The sequence below is a fragment of the Nelumbo lutea genome, chromosome 4 (genome assembly GCF_056320005.1).
Source record: "Nelumbo lutea isolate HS-2025 chromosome 4, American lotus-T2T, whole genome shotgun sequence".
Taxonomy (NCBI): Eukaryota; Viridiplantae; Streptophyta; class Magnoliopsida; order Proteales; family Nelumbonaceae; genus Nelumbo; species Nelumbo lutea.
The window spans coordinates 93,502,672-93,512,348 of record NC_142687.1 but is presented as its reverse complement, the minus strand read 5'-3'; the positions used below and the strand labels follow the sequence as shown (position 1 = coordinate 93,512,348).

The following is a 9,677-nucleotide window of genomic DNA, read 5'->3' as shown; positions in this document are numbered from 1 at the left end:
CTGGTCCAGCCCGAACCAATATGCAGCTCCAGTTAGAATTAGGGGCTATCCAGACAATCAGACATAGATAGCCTAAGGCCTATCTTACTAAGGTTGCATTTGGCATTCTTTTTACATTAAAATGTTCATGTTCTTATAAATATTAAATTCTTAACAGCAAAAAAAGAAGACAAATCCTTAAAATACGGAATGCAAAATGCAGCCTAAGTTGGGCTTGACTAGATGTCTCATTTGAAAGTTACATCACACCATTCAATCCATTGGTTAATATCAAATCACAACCTAACACAATCCCATTGAATTCATTTTTATTTCAACATAGATGAAGTAGAAAAGTTGACATCTAGTTAGGTAGCTGCTGACATTCTTGTAAATTCTTGTAAACTTTATACACCAACGAGGTTTTGAGAAGTTTCTAAGGTTTTGCTTTATTACCATCACACGGATCTGCTGGTTACCTATTAGTAGGATCCATATAAGAATAGTATAAACAGTCCATGATATTATGGGCTTGAGGATGCATTCCTATTAATGCTATAAATTAACTTAGTTGGTAAGGTTTTTGGCTGGTTTTAGTAGAGGTTGAGATTAAATACTTCTGTCACCGGTGTTGAGGAGTTATGCGTAGGGCAATAAGCTATTTCCCGTTGTGTAGCCCCATGAAGTATTGGGTCCCTTTTTTTTTTTTTACTTCATGGGCCTACACAATGCAGTCCAGATTAGTTGGAGGCAAAGTCATGCACACTAATCAATCAAGGGCTGGCTTGTTAGTGTGTTAGCTAGCTGGTTTGTTCTAGCGTTGACATAGAATTAAGTCCTGCTACTAGCACTTGGGGGAAAACAGTGGCTATATGTATAAACCTTTAATTACGGTTTTATACGAAACTGAAAGTATATACATCATATTATAACTACGGTTTGGACAAACTGTGGCTAAAACCTGACTATGGCCATGGTTTATTCCAAAAATGTAGCTAATTGTTTCAATCTAACAATGGGTTTTTTTTTTTTTTTAAATAACGATAAAATACCTGTTCCATTCATACATTCCGTAACTAATTATTCAAATTAAAATAGTAAAATAGCAATAATCGATACTACCACCTTAAAGCAATGTCTATTTTATTCATACATCAAATGAATATTATATATTGTAATAAGAAACTACATGCCATGTATAATTTGATACATCCATTGTGCTACCAACAAAAATATATTATAAATGTCAAATTTTCCTCAATACATATTAAAGATAAGATGACATTCAAATAAAAAATTCTAAATATAAAAGAAATATCCATTGTCTCCAACCATGCTTTGAGTCACTCATTGAATGAAAACCTACAAAGAAAAACAAAAAAGAAAGGTTAAAACAAGGGCTAATTTGATGATCTAATTAAATATACAACATACAATGAAAAAATAAGTGAAAGAAGAGCTAGGTAACTAAAATCAATAGTATGTCAATGCAAGATAAATATTAAATTTCTAATTAAATGTGTTTGATTCACTTGTTTGACTACTTTCTCATGAGAAAGGATGAAAAATATATTGCTTGTAAGTTATGCCCCGCATCAGCTTGGCATTAGAATCGTCTTAGATTAAGGTGAGGTGTTTGGTTATGAGCAGTGGTTTTTTGGGCCTTTAGTCGGTGGACAACGTTAGTAACAGACCTGTTCATGGAACGGACCGGGCCGGGCTTGGGCCGGGCTTTCACTTGTCACTAATGAAAATATACTAGACCCGAGCCCGAGCCCGAGCCCGGCCCAACCAGCAGGTCTATAACTTGGGCCCGAGCCCGGCCCTGGTAAAAAGCCCGAAGCCCGAGCCTGAGCCCGAGCCCGGCCCAACTAGTAGGTCTATAACTTGGGCCCGAGCCCGGCCCTGGTAAAAAGCCCAAAGCCCGAGCCTGAGCCCGAAGTCCGACCTAATTGAAAAAAAAAACAATTTTCCCTATTCAAATTAGAATAAAAAATTCAGATAGTATTTTTTTTCTATTTAAATGAACAATGGGCCTACAAGATGGTATTTTTCCCTTTCTTTTATATTTTAAAACACAATTTTACATTCTTAAATCAAAAAATTTATTCAAATGGACATAATCACATAACTAATTTTAAGTTTAATATTAGGTTGGGTTGGGCCGGGCTCCGGCCAGGCTCTTTTGACAAAACCCGAGCCTGGCTCGAATTTATTGCGGGTCGGGCTTTTTGGCCCGAATTTAAGCCCACGGGCCTATAAAAATGTCCAAGCCCGTCCGGGGGCCGGGCTGGGCGGCCTGTCAGGCCACCCGGCCTATGAACAGGTCTAGTTAGTAATAAAATCTCTTTCCTAGATTTTCCATTGAACAACTCAATTAGATGGATCCTAAGGTTGATTGGCCCATTAGCTTAATGGGTTGGAGAAAGGAGGAAAATTTTGAATTTTATTTGATTTATTTATTTTCTCCATTTTGTGAATTTGTTGCTTGTAGTTTCTGTAGTTTTTGACATTAATATTATCTATTATTGATAAGGAGCTAGGACATGTTTTAGCAGCATAGGAGTTAGGATCCTCAGTCTAAAAAGTTGGAACTGAGTTTTGATCTCAGATTGTTGCAATTTTTAGGTAGAATTTAGCATTCTCATGGTCATACTCAAGAATCAACTTGTTGGCATTCTGCATCCATCCACAATGTAGTAATTTCAATTTCTACTTGCGCAAAGAGCTCTAATGTCAAGTTTTCAACACTAGACACAATACCTTACTCCTTTGAACAAATTTCCTGCCATCTAAAACTTCTAGTTAATTAATTATGCTAAACACTTAACGAAGAGGAGCTTCTCCTATATCTATGATTTTAGAATATAGGAAGCCTCTGATGGCCCCTTCACCTTTAAATGGCATTTTTAGATTTCCATTTATCCATTTTATTGGGGGTAATATTTTTACATTCCAAGGAAAGCCAAATTCTGGAGCTCATGTCATAACCAAGAATACCCTTGATGCTAATCTATGTTTAGTGACCTTTATTTGGCTCCATAGTTAATCAAATGTATTTTTTTAGATGTTTAGTTTAATTTTTGGCTTGATTTGCTATATTAAATTTCTGTAAGGTTATGCAAGTAATAAATAGGCAAACAAGATGGAATCAATACTAAGAGAAATCTATATGGTCCACTGCTTGTGTAGATAAATCTATGTAAATGCATATTTGATATTTCATTAAATAATGTCTTGCTTTTCAAATATTAGGCACTTGCAAACAAGATGGAATCAATACTATGCTACTACCATGCCTTAAAGTATGCAGCAATATAAAGGATGTCGTATCATTGTCAAAACTTATTTTATAGTCATTCATGATGAATGTTGATACGTTGGAATTCACCTACTGATATATGAGTCATCTGTTGCATCAATAATTACTTCATCTCCTGTTCTGATGAAGGATGATACCTGGAGTATGTCAAATTTGCTCAATAAGAAAAACTGTAGGTATTAATAACCACAAAGCCATTTTACATTTGAAAGATAAAATGTTACAACATTGTAGTGGAAAATAAAAAAGCATGTAGAAAAATGGAAGGGAAATTATAAAATGGTAAGTTTCCTTTTACCTTACAAAAATCATGCATGGGTTAAATGAATAAATGACAATACTCATGTCCTGAGTGTTCACTATAAATGAAACTACAGCTAAGTGATCAAAAACTGAACGAAGAGCAGGTGAAGAGCAAGAATGGAAGCAATATGTGTGAGCGTCGGAAAACGACACACTTGGGGGTCATTTGGAGTTGCCACCCATCATTGATGTAAATTGGGAGTGATGGGCCTCCCAGTTTATTTATACATGAAATCATTTTGACCCAAGTAGTGACTCCATACCTAAGGTACCGATCTAACCAGCCTACCTAAGACTTGAATGGGAGAGGGAAGGGATTAGGCACCCCTCTCCCGTGTATGATAGGTTGGGGTTCACATGGGGAAGAATACCAAAACAAGATAAATAAATAAAATAAAAGAAACTAGATGACACGGGAAGTGAGTTATTTTGCAACCCAAGAAAAACATAAGAGAGAGAGTGTTATGGATACATTCCTCGGAAAGACGTACCATCGCCGCCGGCAGCAACAGGAACCTGACCCACCGCCAGATTAGATTAGATCATCTTGCTTGTTCTTATCTTATTCTATTGCTCTTATCTTATCTTGTTAGTAAGTTATCAGATTAGGATTAGTTTATCTTATTATCAGATTAGGATTAGTTTATCTTGTTATCAGTTTAGGATTAGTTTATCTTGTTATCAGATTAGGATTAACTAATCTTATCCTTAGCAAGATAGAATTGGAAGTCTCCCTATTTAGCAAGGAGACTCCCTAAGATTAGGACTCTTGTAATCTCCTATTTAAGGAGACACCATTATTGAATGAGGATATCGAATATTCAGTCAAGAAAGAGAGTAAAGGAGAGTTAGGTGATCTCTTGAACAAATCACCATTATGGCGCTTAGATAGGTCCATCAAGAGCATGGAGGAACAAGAAAAACAGAGGGTTATCCCCGTAGACCGACCCGTGACGAGATCCTATTCTTGGGCCCATAACAGAGAGAGAGAGAAGGATCATTAATAAAATATGAGAATAACTTCCAAGCATAAACTAGCAATTATTCAATAAGTCAAAGAGATACATTATTTGGCTAAGCTAAAAGGAAAGTTATAATGAAATTGAGGTCAACAGTTTCACCTTGAATTATTCACAGAGACAGAGATTGTCAATACAACATGAAGTAACCCAAGACTAATCGCAATCTTTTAACTTAATTAGCTTCAACTAATGTTAAACGAAGTGTAAAAGCCTAAGCCCTAAACAAACTATTCTAATACCGAGGTAATAGTCCAAGTGGTAGTTAAGGATTATGCATATAAATCAATCTTATACACTATAATGACTAAAAACATAGACAACAAGAACATCCGTGGTATTTACCTTCCACAATTAAGTGAATATCATAACTAACAAGACATAATGAATTGATAATTAACCATGACTGAAATATTCATTACAAAAGTGATGTAACACCGATAAATTTAAACAAAACCAACCTAACGGGATTATGGGAGACTGTGAACAACTCAAAACCAAATAGCATTGTAGAATAAAAACCGATCAATGATAACGAGATAAATAAATAAAACTAAGAAGAAGCTAAATAAGAAAGGAAATAATAATAAAAGGATAAGAAATATATCAGAAGCAGAAGCAAACCAATGTATATCCCAATGTGAGAATTGTAGTAGGATGTTGGGATGTGCCTTCAAATCTCCCCCTGAATGTGACAAAGGGCTGAAGCTATTGATTAAATTTCATGAGAGTGGGTCGGTGGACGGTGGTTACTCAGACGTTGAAAATGAATGGCAATGGGGCTTGTGACATTAAGCATCCGATGAGAGGAAGCAACGGCTCCTTTATTCAGTTGGGGTGGAGAGCAAACTAGCTTGCACTTCTAGCACGGGAGTTAGCCACAACAGAAATCTCTTCTTGCTTGATCTTATTGTCGGTGCTCTGCCATAGGTCAATTGTGGCGATGTAAACAGACCCCTTTGAAGGGAGAATACCAACTTGATGGATTTGATGAAGGTTGGATTGGGACTGTGTTTTCCATATGGATTGAACAGGGAGAGAGAATGTTGACCTATGGGGGCATCACCATGAGTTATAGAGAAAGAGAATGGGGCAGAGGTTCGGTGGAGAAGACAAAGGAACAGGGGTTGGACTTAAACCAGTTATTCACAATTTTAACTGTAGGTTTAGATACTTGCCTCGTAAATCGTAATAGCTCTCAACCGATGAAGCTCACATACACCTTACCTCTTTTTCCCCGTAGAGGTTGAAAATCAAAGCTGCAACCGGTAATATGCCCTAGATTCACGATGCCGGGGACGAGAACTGTTGCTATTGTGGTCAAACCCGTGTATGCAGTACTGTGAAGGTGTCAAACTTAAACTCAGTTACTGCCATTGTCAAGTTTCTGTTGCCGCTAATGGGTTCAAATGGAGAAGACAGTGATAGTGAACAGTGGAGTTCCGTGTTGGGGTAGAGAGTTAATGAAATCGGAGAGGTGGAGAGAAAAAATCAGCAAAAGAAAGAAAGAAAAAGAGAGGGAGAAGAAGTTGGGAAATGGGAGAATGAGAAGAGGTTCCTGAGAAGAGGTCGGGGGAGAAGAATTAACTACAAATTTCTAGTGGTTTTCATTCAATTTGGTTAAAACTAAGAACCTAACATTTTCAAAAAAAAAAAAAAAAGCTAAGAACACCTAACTAGCATTTCAATTTATCCATTCTTATGAACCAGATTGAACCGAACTTGATGTCATAACCCAACTGAATTTAATATAGTTTGGTTCAGTTTGGAGCCACTTATATTAGTATTTATAAACTCGTGAATAATATATTATTATTATTATTATTACCGTATAATAATATATATTGTTCTTTATAAACTTATAATATATATATATATATACTTCAAGGGGCTAGACAATGGGAGGTATCATATCCCCAACCCTAGTGGCAACATAATTTGCTCATAGGTCTTTGCTTATTTAGTTTGGTTGGATTTGGTTTTCATTTTGGTAACCAAATTTGAGTACCCCTCCTATCTTTCATTGCTTGTGGCATGACATTTGCTTTTTGAGATAAAAAATGAAACACCAAATATGTCATGACCCATGCCATTGGTTGTAGTGTGTTTATTGTCTCTATGTCATCACTGAATAAAGGTCAATGGGGATGGTTGGTCATGAGTGTTATAGACTGAACATTAGATTTTGGTCACTATGACCTGAATAAGATAATGTCGCAACACAAAAAGGTTTCACTAAGAGGGGAGAAGAGAAGAAATCTGACTATTGGGTTGGGTTCGAATCGGTTCAAGACTAGGTGGAACCAGTTCCAAACCGATAATAATCGAGACAATATATCTGGAACCAGAGTCAACTCATTGGTTCCGATTCCTAGAACCATAACCAACCTAATCAGTTCATGAACATTGGGTTCGTTGGATTGAACCAAACTCATTGAATGCCCTATTTCTATGTAATATAAAATAACATATATATTATCTATAATATACATATAGTTAAATATATGTGGGTCAAGTTGAGCCCAAGGCGGGTTTTAAGTATTAAGCCTATGCCCAACCCTAAAATTTGTGGTTATAATGAGGGCCCGAGCTTCGGCTAGGGCTTAAACACAAAATCTAGGTCAAAGAGCAAAATTTTTCCAATTCACTAAAATGATCACCCTTGTTTTATGGCAAAAATAGCAGGGTAAGGTGCTTTAGTACTTTAAAACACATAGGTAGCAAAAAAGTTACCCAAGACCAATTCATTAGTTCTTGGGTTAGATCAATTTGGTGGCTTTGGCGTTTTTTTTTTTTTTTTTTGGGGGGGGGGGGGGGACGAGGGGTGGGGGGTGGAGTAAATAGGGTTAGGTGTATGATCGAATTGGTTAAGGGTTGGGTCATGGTTTAACAATAATCTAACTAGTTGGTCTCGTCCAACTTTTTAAACATTGGTTAGTGTTATATGTTTTATTATATAGAATAAATAATGTTGTTTTGAAATATGTAGAATATATATATATATATATATATATATATATATATATATATATATATATTGATTTATTTATATTTTATTTTAGTTTTTCATCTTTCACAAATAAAAAAGTTAAAAATTACACTTTGAGGCAAAAAAATTGGTAAAGTGGTTGAAATAGTTTATTAAATAAATTATTAGTTATTATGTAATTAATAAAATAATAATTCATAATTATTTATCTATATTGTATAGCTATTACTTTATTAATAATTTATTTATGAATTTAAATAATTTAGTTTAATTGTCAATGTTATTTTTGTTCATAGGTAATTAATTAATTTACTATTAGTGGTTTTGATATTTAGTTTATTATTTTCTGTTAATTATTAATTTGCTTAAATAATCAAATTAATTTTTTATAATTAGTTTTAATTAATCAAATAAAAATTAATACTTATTATTTCTATTTTAGATATTATTTTCTTTTTATTAATGTACTTATGAAATTATTAATAATTTATTTTATAGTTTAATTATTATTAAATAGAAATCATTAATTATTATTGTTATGCAATAGTAATTTGTTAATTATTAATTATTTATATTCATTTACTTTAATAAATTCTTAATTATTAATTTACTTTTAAAAAGTAATTAATAAATAATAAATATTTTAAATGAATATATGATTATTATTTATGATCTAGGAATAAAATGATTGTAGCTAAAGATGATTAACTTCGTAATTATAACCACGGCATTTTAGTTATCCATGGCTATAGTGATAAGTAGCTCTTTAGCCACAGACAGAATAACTTTTAACCACACACAAATTATCCGTAGTTAAAAGGATAGAATAACTTTTAACCACAGATTTAGTGTTCGTAGCTAAATCTCAACTTCTGCTTTTGCAACTTATAACCACGGATACATTATAACTGTGGCTATAAATAGCTTTTAGCCACGAATGGAATAACTTTTAACCACAGACAAATTGTCTATAGCTAAAGCTCAACTTTTAACTATGGACAAATTATCTGTAGTTAAAGTTCAACTTTTGCTGTTGTAACTTTTAATCATGGACAAATTGTCTGTAGCTAAATCTCAACTTTTTCCACGGACATCAAATTGTCTGTAGCTAAATCTCAACTTTTGCCATGGACATCAAATTGTCTATGGTTATATCCCATGTTTTAGCTACGGTTTTTCTGACCGTAGCTAAAGTACCATAGCTATAGCCCCATTTTTCGGTAGTGATTCTAATTGACTAAACAACTGCTACACAATATTATCCACAAAAAAACTAATTCTACTGGCCAAGGAGAAAAGGTACCCTACAACATCAATTATGGGAAAGCTGTTATAGAGGTGTAAAAAAAATAAACAAAACTCATATGAAGATGAATTTTCCAGTTGTGGAGATCAGTACCTTGCTCCACATTTATTTGTTTGATCTACTAAGACTGCTTTTGTTTCCATGTAAATGGGCTAGAAACAAAGTTTTTACTATAAAATTTGCAAAACATATTCAATTGAAAGAACTTGAGCTTCTTCTAGGATGAAAAAGTAGGAGTCTAAGAGGAATAAAAAGAGAGTAAAAAGGTAGGTGCAAAGATACACTTCCCCTTTGCTCTTTTTTGGGGAATTTTAACATGGTTATTAGCTGGTTCGACTGCAACCCATCTGTTAATTTGCATTCCATCCACAACTCTCTTTCTTTTCAGATATATTAATTTTATGACATGGATTCCAGATATTATAATTTTCTTATATTTGTTGGATTTTAATCTGATTAGAGATTAAATTCAATAGGATTTGATTGGTCAATTACATGAAAAAATACACCTGCACACATGTTTTGAAAAATAGCTTTTTCTTTAACTAAAATCAATTATTAACTTGTCCCACATTGGAAAAATACAAGAATTGTTTTGGGCTTTTTGATAGGAGCTGATTTACACTCTTTAGATATAAAAAGGAGAGTATGGAGGCTTGCTACTATGCAACGCATGTGCACGGCACAATGAGGTGCACTTTGCTCGCACTGTTGATGTGATCAATGACCACGATTTGATTATCTATGATCAAGAAGCAC

At 34.2% G+C, this 9,677-nt stretch overlaps 1 long non-coding RNA gene across 1 annotated transcript; it reads right to left on the bottom strand.

Annotated features, from left to right (window-relative positions):
- Window positions 1-1,105: 1,105 nt before the first annotated feature.
- Window positions 1,106-6,214, bottom strand: LOC148861868 (uncharacterized). The gene is made up of 4 exons (XR_016112239.1): window positions 5,802-6,214; window positions 5,248-5,674; window positions 3,371-3,438; window positions 1,106-1,341 (listed from the first exon to the last, which is right to left on the bottom strand). It is a non-coding gene; the product is annotated as an uncharacterized LOC148861868 (long non-coding RNA).
- Between the last annotated feature and the right edge of the window lie 3,463 nt (window positions 6,215-9,677).